Here is a 15,221-nt window from a genome sequence, read left to right as displayed (position 1 = left end):
AAGTGGATTCGCGATTTATTCCACCAAAATTTATGAATTTATATTGACTGACTCGATTATTAGATAATATGAAAATTTGTATTTATATAACTTATTCGCTTTTAATCGAACTCTTACTTGATTTTTTTACACCCAGAAAGTTTTGTTTCCAATTTTGAATTCAGGCTATGAACAATTGCGATAGATCGATTATGATTCATAGCAAACGAGCTCAGTTTCGTTGGATAAGTTGGCACAAAGCGCGTTCTGCACTAGTTGATATGTCAACACAATCTTGCCAATTGGATCGAGCAGATAATTATTGTGTCCTATCAAGTATTTCAAGAATTTCAGCTTCCTCTGAGTTCGGTTTGCGGTGGATATTTTCCAATGATAGCTTTTCTGTAATTCATTGTTATCTGAAAGATCTAGGCTTTATTTACTATTATTTGTTGAGTAATTTCACTTTATAAGACTAAACTTCTTCTAGCTGTTTGACTTTAACACGGTAGGACACAATTCTCCTAGCTATGAGTTGAAAAGATACCACAATAATACAATTTTTATTAACCTTATCCTATATGAAATCTAAACTTTTCAGTAAAGGAATCAGTACGGTTGTGATAAAAGTCGCTGGTGATAGGCCTACTGTATTCAATCATTTTTCACTGATCTAAGCCAACGCAGATCGGCTTAAACATTGAATTCCTTTAGAAAGTTGCAATGACACATCGTAGATGAAAATAAGTTATATGTCAATTCATGATGCGAATCCTTCTCATAACATCATTTAGCTGAGATCCAAAAGAAAGTAAATAGAGTTTCATGCGAATATTGTTTTGCTTATCGACGACGGGAATCCTGCATTTTGCAATAATCGATCAGGGGCAGAGTAGGCTACCTGCTGTTAAGGCTGTGCCAAGGCTAAAAATAAACTTTTTACTCGTGATATTTTTCCAAGTTTTTCGATTTGTATATCATCAAGCTATCAAAATGAAAAAGTTTTCTCAGGAAAACGTTTTTTTTCGATCATTACTTTTTGAGATATGAGCACCTGAAGTTTGAATTTTTATTTATTTATTTATTTATACATTAATAGATACAATCATTCTCAACTATGTTTTGGGACAGAACATTTCAAATTCGGTAAGAGATAAATCCATGAGATTTATAGAATAGATTTTTAATGATATTGTTGATCTATTAAAACAAAAATTTTCTGAAAATATCAATTTTTGAAAAAATATTCAATTCACCAAAAATAAACTAACTAAATGTTATTTTTAGTGAATTGAATAACTATCTTGAAAATTGATATTTTCAGAAAATTTTTGTTTTAATAGATCAACAATACCATTAAAAATCTATTCTATAAATCTCATGGATTTATTTCTTACCAAATTTGAAATGTTCTGTCCCAAAAATTTAAACTCTAGGCGCTCATATCTCAAAAGTAATGATCAGAAAAAAATGTTTTCCTCAGAAAACTTTTTTCATTTTGATAGCTTGATGATATACAAATCAAAAAACTTGGAAAAATATCACCAGTAAAAAGTTTATTTTTAGCCTTTGCACAGCCTATACTGCTTTTAGTCAAGTACGGCTATTGGTCAAATCAATGATTACCAACTACCACAGTACTATCGACTACTACTGTTGTCCTAAGTTGAACAATCAATAATTTGTTATCCCAGTGAATTTCAGATACATAGATTATTGTGAGTCTCATTTATCCAGCCTGACTTCAGAATTTCACCTCTTTGATAGTATCAATCTGACATTTTTCCACAGAATTATTGTTTATTAAAGCAGAATAAATTCTGAAAAATTCTTCATCCACATCTATATGAATGATATTATTTTTTCTCTTTCAGTATTAGACGTACTCCCTATTTGAAATCTCAAGCATTCTCTTTATGGATAACTAATTTATGGAATACTATCGTGCCGAAATTGTTTTCAATATTTCCCATTCATTTTCTGTTTTACTCCCCCATTTTTGATGCATTACATCATTTATGCTTGTAGAGATTGATCAGTTGACGTTCCAATATTCCCTGAATTGTTGATTTATTCGAAGATTGATCGATTTATGAATGGTGAAGTCGAATTAATGAATTTTGGATTGGCCTAGGTTATGTAAGTAGGCTACTGTGTTCCAACAAACAACGCGAGATCGATAGATGGTATTTATTGGACCAAACGTTGCGGCTGATAAACGGCGCTAATTAGCTGTTGATTTAATTGCTTCTTCAACGACTGAGAGTGAAAGTGTTTTGGGTGCGACCAAAAGCTGAACCTGCTTTCGTTTGGAAGTGACATAGAGCCATGCGCGCGCCTAGGGCGGTTTCAGGATGGATGCCACTTTCGCTGACCGGAACTAGCACCGGAAGGGTGTTGATTGAGTGGGTGTACTGGTGATGGGTGGAGGGGTGGACCAGCTGATCTCCATTCCTAGCCCAGATCTGATTGCATGGAATCACCTATGTGAACCCCGTTTTGTTGGCGCCACAAGGAAGTGTATTCTTCCGAGTTCCACAGAACTTGTTTCCGACTGGAAACTGGAATGTGGACTCCAAACATTCACTGATTAAGTTGAAAATATTATTTTCTGAGGTGTTATAAGCAGCGTTAATTGCATGACACATATTAATTTTGCCTCTAAATTCAGATTTGACTGCAAACTGGATTCTCATTTTCCTTGTCAGTTCTCATGTTCTTAATAAACTCGTGTTCAATAAAGATACCATAAATCACTAGAGTCAAGTAAGACGACATACTCACTTAGCAAATACATTTCGAATACAGTATTGCATACCTATCCTCTGTGAAAGACAAGATTGGATTGGACCAAATCCAGGACATATCACAAAAATTGAATTATCATTTCACACCAACTCCGTTATTTTGATCGGATCAACAGTGAATCTAAGGTATAGAAAATCATGTCATATTCAGTTTGAAACATCGATTCAACATATTGAATCGAGATTAGTAATTGTGAAATGATTTCGAGCCTCGAGGTGAATTTATAGGGCGGGAATGAGAATGAATTTGCTATTAAAGGAGAAATGTTCCTCAATCATGATAATTTCAGACATTGAACGGACCAAGGTCCAAGAGATAGAAATCAAGATTTCAAATTGTAGGGGATGATCAAATCTACAAAAATCTCGTGATGGTTTTCACGGAACCAACAATACATCATCCAAAGTAAGAATCAGACATTGCTAACTTGTTGCGAATGTTGTTAACCGGCTGTCTTATTTGTTAACAAATGCAGAGAAAGCCTCCTATTGGCTGGTCAAATGTCACAGTTGCGTACTTGACTGCGCCCTCTCTTATGTCACAAGGCTCAGGAATCCACGGATTCCACACAACACGTTGTCATAATAATCCTCATTCCTCTATTGATTATTCTCGAGTCATTCAACCTGTTGACTGCATTCCTCACATCCACAGGCGTGAAAATTACTATTGTGCTTCATTTTCGGAGCATTTCGTGACCATCCGAATTGAGACTTTTTAATATTGAATTATCACTTCAATACTGAATAGAACCTATTAAATATTGATTGGAGTGGTGTGAAGTGAGTTTGATTTTCACCACTCATCCAAATAAAATACTCTTCTGAAATTAATAATGATTGAATTACTCACTCCAGTGAATTCATACATCCAAAGCTCTTCATATCATCCAAAGATTTAGCCAGATTTACTATATATGTTTAAAGTTAATAAATATCATATATAATATTTTATAATACTAATTCAAACAGGAAACAAACGACCCAGATAGATTAAAAACACTTGGAACCTTACATTATTTTCGAAATTTTCGGTGGCTTAGCCAACCTTCCTCAACGAACTAGTTGTAGTTGACTCACTACAACTACTTCGTTGAGGAACGTTGGCTGAGCCATCGACAATTTCGAAAATATTCAAAGTTCCCAAGTGTTTTTAATCTATCTGTGTCGCTTTTTTCCTGTTTAAATTAATATTATAAACCTGTAAAGTGTTTTCTTTTATGTGCTACATATGTATATACTATCATATCTATTATATGTATTTACACTGTATGTAGCACAGCCATAAATAAATATTCTCTTCTGAAACCTGATTGTATATTCATTATTATTGATGTTGAACTCTATTTTAAGAAGAATGAGATGATTTCAATTTATTATATAGCAAAAGCCCCAATTTGTTGAATTATTATTTTCTAGCTCCTTAAATGTTCTGACCTGTAGGCGTCATCTTGTAGGACGAGAAAATGTCGATCAATGTGATTATAACGTGGAGGTGATATCAAATTTTTGAAAACATGAAAATGGAATTTTGGTGAGCTGCATTCATTACATTAGTTTTCAACTGAAGGACATTATTTCACTGATTGACATTTTGTTTTCTATGGGTACTATCGAAAATGTGTTTGTTCGATACTTGTAAACAAATAATGTTGATTGTTTGATAAACTTCGGTAGCTCTCACTTTACAATATGACTAAATTTGATTTGAGAAATCCTATCCCATGTATTTTCATACAAAATTGAATCATCTATTCAAGTAAAAATCAATTTCAAGGATCATCTACCAAAACTTTTGTCAAACTTGGGAAATCACTGTTTTTGTGTTTTTTTTGTAATTTCATTTTTATTTGTGTGAATAATAGAATCGTTTGATCATAATAATACATTATACTGATCCATTATTATTATTGGTAATAACCAATTACTTATGATTGAGAGTGGATTCATTATTGCAAGTACTGAATACGTTTTATACTGGGGAAAATCATATTTCGTGATTTTCTGATGTATAAGTATTGGAGAATTTCCTCTATAATAAAGATAAGTCAAATCAATTGAGCTTTTTTCAATAAATTGCACACTTTGAAAACATCAGTCATAGCCTACTTGGCGAATATTATTTCAATATATCTTCATAGTTACGAATGAGGAGGTATTTCAGAAGACGATGGAAAAGAGATCTCTTCTGAATTTTCTCAGGGTTAGACAAGAAGTCAAGTATTCTGGAAGGTACAAAGGGTACTCTTGATGGACAAAGGGGTCATGGGAAGCCCCGGCTATGGTACCTGAGACAAAAAAATGACGGAGGATCTGGGTGCAATGAGCAATGAGCTATTTACAATGGAAGAGAGTAACAATCGACAGATTTGGATGGAAGGCAGCCAACCAATCAAACGATTGAGCTGAGAGAGGAAGATATCTTCAGGTGCTACAAATATCATGAGATTTTCTGTTGATGCTTGTATGAGCAATAAAGATTCCTCTCGTATTGAAAGAGGTCCACCTGATTAGCGACTTTGTATATTGTTCATATTATACAATAACAATTAAGATGCTAGAATACGCCATTTCTGAAAATTCACTATTATGAGTTGTAACAGCTATTCTGGTAGTTTTAATTGAGACGCCAGTATGTTCTTTCAGTGTGGTTTTGTGTGGATGGAAAATGGAGGCAGACAGACATTCGCATTGCATTGATAAGGTTTAGGAGTGCATTGTGCCGGTTATGCAACCCTGTCCCACTTCAGCACCAGTCTCTGTCTCAGTTCTTGTCTTATGCAAACATCTAGGCGCTCAGCTGTGCCATACTCAACCTGCCAGTACCAAGGCACCAAGGCACAGTAGCTATAGCCTAGCAATTCCTCAACTGAGCCAAGCCTTATCTCTGATTTGCAGACTTTTAGCACTATCGATTCAAGGTGACGTTCAATGCGGAACATGTCCTGCCATTATACTGAGAGAGTTTTCCTTATCATTGAACGCATTTTCCCGCTTTTTTTCTCGGTGGACGTGCTCTGTTGATTCTAAGATGATGCACCGATTAATATTGATTTTTCATGCTCGTTACAATTTTACCAATATTATATGCAAGGATGAGAGTCACATTACAAAAAAGATAAAAAGTAATGTATATACCGAACTTCTGTCTGCCACGTGATCTCTAGGCTATTTGAATAAAATATTTTAAAAAACTTGATAAACCTGTCTTGAGGATAACTATTATTTGTAGTTAGTTCTTGATTATTTTCAATGGGAAGAATAAGACTCATTCTGTTGAGTAAAATATCTCTCTCAACTTGAACCCCAATTCAAATACTGGCTAAGAACAATCATAATCTTTAATGGATAATTTGTTAGATTCAATTCAATCCGTAAAAAATCATCTTTAGTCCACAAGTCCACGAACCAGTGATTGAATCACATGTCATTATTTGTTTTGTGCAACTCAGCAGAAAATGAAAATAGATTTTTCTTGCTCTATAGATTCATTCTTTAATGACTGGATCTCCATTACTTGAAGATGAGAAGCCCTGAATATATCTTGCTTCATTGTTTCTCAAACACAGTCTTGTATGATGTTTTTGTTCACAGTTTCGAGTTGGTATAATTTATTATTTGAAAGGAAAGGCATGATTATCTTTGAATCAATACACTATTTTTCTCAGATGCAATCAGTTTAAAGGTTACCGTGGATTTGTTTCGTTTTCTTGAATCGATAACTTTGTAATAGACTCACAGCATTCGATTGCACAGCAGTCGGTTAAATTTTAATCATGATTAGTTTCACGAGAACCAATCAGAGAAGGCTCTTTCGAAAAATAGGCTTCTCTGATTGGCTCTTGAGAAAGTAATCACGATTAAAATTCTAGGCTTTTGTGCAATCAGCACTCAAACTTCTGATCAATTGGTTTACAAGGATGTGTGATGTTTGCTCTTTATGTTAATTTCACCCAATAATATGAATAGTACTTTCTGAATACCTCACAAGCAGACACACAGCATATTATTGAGCAAATCAGATTTGTTTGCGCTCTGCATTGGCACGATATTTTGATATGGAGGGAGAATCGATATTGTATGCATTTTGCAATAGAGCCAGCCCGGAGTACAATGGAAGAGTTGGGCGCATAGCATAGCATACCAGAACAAGATAAGGTGGGTTGGACCAGCAGGCAGCAGCCGGAGGTGGATGTAATAGATATCTGGTTTCTATTGGGTGTTCGTTCACAGTACAAGGTTGTTCGTATGTGTTTGTGTAGATACACTTTCTCCTTCAAAACTGAACGCTACTGTTGACTTTCTATATGGTTCGACAACGACCAAGTTGAGTATTGCGAGCTGCGCCCGAGTCGAAGCCGAGGATCATGCTTTCATAAGCAGTGTATCTACACTCCGTCAGCTCGCCTCAACGGGTTTTTCCAGCGATCAAGTTCAAAACTCATAAATGAAATAGCGCCGAGAAGATCAAGTCGAATTCCAGTTGCGTAATAGGTCTCTCAGTGACAATGCTGGTTATTATATTGTCGAGAGATGGTTATAGATACCAACAAAAGGATCAACCGATCTTCACACAGTCTTATAAAACACAAATTTTTTTGGGAAAAGTGAGGCCAGTGTCACACTGAACCAGAGGAAAAATCGTTGAAATGAAACACACAATAACGCTATAGTCCCACAATCGATGTGGAAGGAACTAATACATCATAAATTTATAATATTCTGTCAAATGGAAATGATTTGATACAGTTGCGAATTCAATAACAGATTTATCTGCCTATCTATCTTATATTCTTAATCTATCTCATGTATTATGAGGTCATCTATAATTATCAATATAGTAGTGAGAAATGGTAGGATTTATTGAACCAAAACATTATCGCTCTAACCAGAAACGAAATCAATTTTAAAATCGAGTGATCTGTGGTCTAGTGTACATAGTGCCTGCGCAGCAGCATGGAGGTCCTGGGTTCGAACCCGGATACAAATGAAAGGTTTGAGCCAAGTCACTCCTGTATTATGGAATGGACCGAATTGTCGGTCCCGGCTAATATATAACAGTCGTGAGGGTCACTGATGCCTCAAATTACGTACTCAGGCGAGGTGGAACTTTCGTCAAGGAATAAAAGCCATACGAATATTTAATATTAAAATGAAGCTGTGAAAATATTTCAGCTCTAAGAAAATGATAAAAGCCATGAAATTTATACATTACATTCCATCTTCAGTAATGTATCCTAAACTAGTGCCCTTTTCCTTTTCAATAATAGAAGGATCACGATAACGATTCGATAACGATACGATAACGATTATAACGATAACGATTTATGGTGGTGATTTGAATAATTATTTTTATTTGAAACAATGGGTGGACACAGCTTTGATGTTTTGAATTGAATTTAGAGATGATCAGAAAAATAATTCAAATTTCATTGGGAACTACTTTCACGTTTTGCTAGAATGATCCATGAATATCTTATTTTCAACTAGCAGGTAACCCGTGCTCCGCAAGGGTCTAATTAAAAACTTGGCAAACTGGACCCACTGAGGATTTGAAGTTTTTCAAATTCGAATTTTGTTTTTATTCTTTTCAAAGAATATTAATTCTTGGTATCCACTTTATTCTTCAAGTTACATCTTTACTTTTGTCACTTAGGCCTAAATCTTTTCAAGGTAGGTAGAGGCTGTCGAAAGAGACAAATATGATTTTTTACAGAATAAACCGTGTAAATCTTATTTGAATCAGTACAGTAGTTCAGACGTGATGATTCGTCACACGTGAATTTCCTATCCAAGCTCCTTTATTATAGTTTAGATTATCAGGTTATGTTTCAAGAGTGTTTTTCCACAGGTGTTCAAAACTTTAAAAGCTTAAGAGTGAAGTTCTCATATTCTGCTTTGTAACAATAAGACAATAATATTCAAATTGGGATGTTGAGTAATACATTGATGAGCTATTGAATGAAATGAGACAAGGCAATTGTGCTCTCTGTGGTATTTCAAATGACATCGTGTAACTTTCTCTCTCCTGCTTCAGACAACATCCCAAGACACAAGGAAGAGCATTGCATAATAATATTGGATTGTAATTGAGACAATGATCGAGGAAATCATGAATTTTATGAATAAAATACAACAATGAACAGCATACAACAGGCAAGTCATATTGTTGAATAATGCTCATTGTCATAACATGAGAAATGAGAGACAGTAACTTCCAAAATTAGCATTGTAAATCGCAATCAGCTCCCAGGGATGCTCAGATGAAAAATGATGAGCCTGCTAGTTCCAGTGATTCACCGATTGTGATTACGTGCTCAACTGGCTAATGTGTCTACTATGTAATGTTAACGTATAATTGGATATGTACTGTAAAGTGTCAAGTAATTAGCCTCGTCAGAACTGGCTTCTTCCAGTTGGGTTGATTTTTATTATACTGTACATTTACTTTTTGAATGTTAGTTGTTATGGTGGTGTGGATTCCCACTTTTAGGTTAAGACGACTTGTACACTGGAGTCTACATTGTCTGCTATCATATAACAACTATACAGGTAGCAGTGACCATTGTTTAGCTGTGGAGTCCTTGAAAATTTGTATTTGAGAGACAGGTTAGGTCTGAATATGGTGAAAACCATATGTACACTATACTTTACACTGGATCTGAGGAGGCCAACTTGGGTTGACTTGTGTTGGAAAATTTACTAGATGGGAGCAAAATGTCTTAAAATCACCCGTTCGCAGATTAAATCAAAATAGATTACTCGTATTATGTATAGATTTGTGACATGATTTAACAAAGTTTTTTTTCATAATCAAATTCAACTTCAACAACTATTTCTAATTGTACTTAAATTTGACAATATCAAAGTCTTATTCTTTCAATTATGGAGAAATACCACAACATCTCATACCATACAATCAAATTATGTACTTAAATTTCTCAAAGATTGAAGGGTATATAACAAGGTATGTAGATTACTTGGAGGGAGAATTGTAAAAGGAGAAACTAGGAAATTACTGACCCTCTATTATTTACAACTTCACCCATAAACATTTCATTTTTTTAGAATGATGCCCAAATGAGTATTAGGCTTGTGCATGGGTGATGAGGCAGATAGAGATGAGTGGACCTTGAGTTCTAGTTGGGTTCCGAAACACCGGGAAGCAATATTATTCAACTCATGAGTCATATTCGGAGGAAAGGACTCAAGTAGTCTCCCTTCCAACGGGAAATCATGAATGATTTCCGCAAGGGAAATGATGAATGATTGAGCGCATGATTCTTAACATATCAAAGCTATAGCTTATCACCCCGAACACTGAGCCCAACAGCTTCTCAATTTGAGAGATCCTTATCAGAATATAAAATGTTCCTAATTCAGATTGAGAAAATATACTGTCATTATACTTTTTGGACTAGCTTCAATGGGAGATAATATATGAGAATTTCTACAAATCAAGCAAGAAGGCAAGTATGTAATCTGGAAATAGCCGATGACTGTGTTATAGAATGCGTCAGAGAGTTCAAATACCTTGGGGTAACCCTGACAGCAGACAATAAGACCAGTCAAGAAATACACATTCGGATAATGATGGGCAACAGAGCATACTTTGCTAATCAAAAAATTTTTAAAAGCAGGCTCATATCCAGAAAAACAAAGGTGAAAATGTTCATGACGCTAGTGAGACCAGTTGTAACCTATGAGGCCGAAACATGGACTATCTTAAACAAAGATGAAAAAGCATTAAGGTCATTTGAAAGAAAAATGTACAGAAGAATCTGGGGACCAATATATGTTGAAGGGTATATAACAAGGTATGTAGATGACTTGGAGGGAGAGTTGTAAAAGAAGAAACTGGGTAATTACTGACCCTCTATTATGTGTGGGAGCTATTCACAACCTCACTCATAAACATTTCATTTTTTTAGAACGATGGCTTCCATTTCCATTAGAACGATGGCTAGGCTCATATCCAGAAAAACAAAGGTGAAAATGTTCATGACGCTAGTGAGACCAGTTGTAGCCTATGGGGCCGAAAGATGGACTATCTTAAACAAAGATGAAAAAGGATTAAGGTCATTTGAAAGAAAAATGTACAGAAGAATCTGGGGACCAATATGTGACGGAGGAGTGTGGAGAGCCAGATTCAATGTTGAGATAGACCAGGCTATTGGAGCAGGAAATATGGTGCGTTTCATAAAGGCCAGAAGGATTGAATAGCTTGGACATTTAGCCAGAATGAGTGACGAGAGGGTACCATCAAGACTCCTGGAAGAAAGAATGCTTGGGACGAGAAAGAGAGGTGAGAGATCTTGACCACGGACAAGATGGCTGAACGACGTGATTGGAGACCTGGGCGTGGCAAACTGGCGACGGAGTGCTCAGGATAGAGACGAATGGAGGCGCTATGTTGAGGAGGCCAAAGTCCACCCAGGACTGTAGAGCCGGATAAAGTAAGTAAAGTAAGTCAATGAGACATAATCTATGAAACGTAATCTAGACGAAACGAAAACAGTTATCTAGACGTAATCTACAAAAATTTCAATAAATGGATTGAATTGAAATTCGTATTCTATTTGACCTTTACCCTCTCTAGCTTCTTGTTATAGAAATATTTGAAAAAGTAATTTTTTTTTGGTGTGTTAATGATAATTTATAGAATTCATTGAATCCGCGTTTCTGGTTGAGGGAGCAGTGCTCTCACCAACAGGATATTTTCAATTAACAATATTATATTTACCTCGATCTCACGATGATACGGTAACAATTCTATTATGAAACTAATAGGATATTGAGCAATTTGTTTGACAAGGTTCTGTCATTACAGAGAAATTTTCACAGCTAACTATTCAACTTTATCTGGATTTAGCTGAGAAATAACGATTTGCAGTTGCGCTAATGAGGAAATGACAAGTTAAATCCGTATTCGAATATTTCAGACCTGAGGGCAAACTTACGATCAGGTTTTATTGAGTTTGAAGAACCGAATAATATAAGACACTTGTTACAACAGTAAATTTGACAACCATAAATCTCAAAGTAGTCAATAATTCTATGATAGCAAACTGCATCTATCTAAGTGTCAGGTTAATAACTTTTTCCAATAATCCAACTGAAAGAAGTAATGAGTTTTCAAGAACTGCTTCTACCATTGAGTTCTTATGAGACATGCAAATTAACCACTTGGAGAAAGCGGGATGTTATTGAATCTTACATAATAACAGAATTGACATGGTTGTATTTCGTATGAGAGAAAGTGACAGTCATAGCTGATATGAGCGTGTTATATTAGCAAGAAAGACTAGAAAATTTAGTTTAATGCCGTGTGTTGACATACTTGATCATAATACCCGAAACTCTTCATCTGTATTTGGACTGAAAGTACTCTTATATACAGCGAATAGGAATTAATAGTTAATGATCAAGAAATATGAAATCCAAGTACCTTTTTGAAAACTTTTATCCACAACGTATTTCAACATATTGAAATAAAAGTTTTTAAAAAAGGGTTCTTGGATTTTTTACTACTTGATTAAGAAGAGTAGCCCCCTCACCACAGAGTTTTATTGATGACTGGCAGGTAACCCGTGCTCCGCAAGGGGCAATTTTAAAACTTGACGTGATAAAATCTTGAATAATTGGAAATAGGCCTATAACCATCCTCGGTTAATAAAGAATCGATATGCAAAATTTCAAGTCAATCAGTTCAGTAGTTCGGACGTGATGATGCGTAAATCATAATTCCCCTATCCCCCACGTGTTTCCCTTTATTATAGCATAGATCTTTCTTCATGAAGGAATCTATGAGTTCTTTCTAAGTAAACTCAAAAATGAAAAACTATGATACTATAAATTGTTGAATTCTTCAAATCCAATTTTTCTGTTCCATTAGTTTTTGTATTTAGTATTACAATATTATTCCCTCTATTCAATTTACCATCATGTTTTTGTATTGTTATGGTTTTGATGATAACGGCATGAATCCCCTCTATACAATTCAATCCCTCGATATCATTCCCTCTATACAATTTACCAACGTGTTTTTTGTATTGTTATGGTTCACAATGATAACGGCATGAATTCTATTCTTGGTGAGTGGTAATACATGATGATTAATTGATTAAAAGATTACTCTCATTTATGAAATTCCCTTTGGGAATTTACAACTCATGAATCATATTCAGAGGAGTTGGCTCAAGCGGTCACCCTTCCAACGGCAGTAGCAGGAGCATGACTCTTAACTTATCTATGCGATAGCTTATCAACGCGACCACTGAGTCAAACCGTTTCCCAATTATTGTCAATGGAGTGAATCTCGAGTATCAAAAACAATCGGTTTGTATCATTAAAATGCTACTTATTAAGTTTATGTTCAAGATTCTACTACTAGTTTGTACTTCTTCCGGATAATTCCCATATTTGACTGAGGCTTATTCGATGTGAGAGAGCTTCGAACTGTTCTAAGCCATATAATCACAAATGAACGTGACTATTTATGTCAATGTATTGTGATAATGATATCCAAAAAATTCGACCACTAACCAAGATGACCTCCACTAAATACAAAGATAATAAAATAAGCCTAATATACCGAATATGATATTGAGGTTAAAAATTAAATTGTAGAACTGCATTGATTATGGGATTGTATTATTAGCAATTATAAGCGATAGTAAGTAATATCAATCACAACTACTGTATATGGTAGTTACATGTTACAAGTAAGTGATGTCGTTGGTATACTTTTACACTTGCATCCTACCTGATGCGTCATGAATGCCCACATGAGCTCTAAGCTTGTGCGTGGGTAATGGGGCATAATATGATAATAATAGATGAATGGACCTACAGTTTTAGGTGGGTCCCGAACCAGCTGGAAGCATTTACAACTCATGAATCATATTCAGAGGAGTTGGCTCAAGCGGTCACCCTTCCAACGGCAGTAGCAGGAGCATGACTCTTAACTTATCTAAGCGATAGCTTATCAACGCGACCACTGAGTCAAACCGCTTCCCAATTATTGTCAATGGAGTGAATCTCGAGTATCAAAAACAATCGGTTTGTATCATTAAAATGCTACTTATTAAGTTTATGTTCAAAATTCTACTACTAGTTTGTATTTCTTCCGGATAATTCCCATATTTGACTGAGGCTTATTCGATGTGAGAGAGCTTCGAACTGTTCTAAGCCATATAATCACAAATGAACGTGACTATTTATGTCAATGTATTGTGATAATGATATCCAAAAAATTCGACCATTAACCAAGATGACCTCCACTAAATACAAAGATAATAAAATAAGCCTAATATACCGAATATGATATTGAGGTTAAAAATTCAATTGTAGAACTGCATTGATTATGGGATTGTATTATTAGCAATTATAAGCGATAGTAATTAATTGCTTGTTGATTCATCGATGATATTGGTGATGTGCACAAATATGTCTCGAGTGATGACTCTATGTCCTTGATACAGATAGCTTAAAATTCCCTGGAGGGGGAATGAGGTTCAGTGAAATAAACTAAAATTTTTGAAATAAATTTGGTGAATCATTTATCGTAAATATGAGATGGAACCACTTTTATTGAACATGTTTCCTTTTTGTCAATGATTGTTCAAATCCATATGAGAATTATCGTTTTATAATGACCTTGAACCATTGAGGCTTTGATGCCTCGTAATCACGATGAAACAATAATTGATTTGTAAGATTCAAAATGGATGATTGTTCAGTATTGTCCGAATCCTATTCAAAATGAAGTTGATTTGAATTGGAGATTTATCATGTGATTCCATGTATAATTCGAATGCACACCCTCATCATGATGTTGTTACACCCATGCGTTGATCCCAGATGCAGCCTTGACTGCAAATACTGCAAGTATTATCTGTTCAAACTATTGAGAATAGTGTTTAGATGATAAGATATATAAGAATTTTTCACCTCGATGCAGAAAAATCTCAAATATCATGATAGTTTACTGGAGATAGAAGTACTCTAGCAGAACTAATGATGTTATGAGGCGTATACACTGTTGAGTTGTCGTCTGATGACGCCATGATGTGTTCGCCATTTTGTTTTTATCACCTTGGTACTGCAGTGCGCGGTACATACAGTAACATAGCCACCTCTATATATCTCTATATCTCTATATCTCATATTAGAGGTGGCTATGACAGTAAGCATGCAATTTTCAAAGTCTAATTCACACTCCATGTAATTGATGAATGTTCGAAGTTGATAGAAGTAGTAATTATTGATGGTAGTCCATAAGGAAATAGCTGAACTTAAACTCATTATAATGAATCTAACCAAATCAATGAAATAACTGGATTCACGATCATATACTGAATTCACTTCCTTATAATTTGAAGATTGAGGGTATCAATTCTTGAGAAAAAGTGTAGAGTTCATTTACAGTATTAA

The 15,221-nt window shown here is 35.0% G+C and overlaps 1 protein-coding gene across 1 annotated transcript in view; it reads right to left on the bottom strand.

Moving 5' to 3' along the window:
- Positions 1-15,221, bottom strand: part of LOC111044354 (chitin deacetylase 1) — a gene marked incomplete at its 5' end in the record, with an annotated part of 36,079 nt that overhangs the window by 19,906 nt on the left and 952 nt on the right. The window lies entirely within an intron of this gene.

This window comes from Nilaparvata lugens, chromosome 3, assembly GCF_014356525.2.
Source record: "Nilaparvata lugens isolate BPH chromosome 3, ASM1435652v1, whole genome shotgun sequence".
In the NCBI taxonomy this organism is placed as follows: Eukaryota; Metazoa; Arthropoda; class Insecta; order Hemiptera; family Delphacidae; genus Nilaparvata; species Nilaparvata lugens.
The sequence above is the reverse complement of the archived record's forward strand: the minus strand, read 5'-3'. Positions and strand labels throughout refer to the sequence as shown.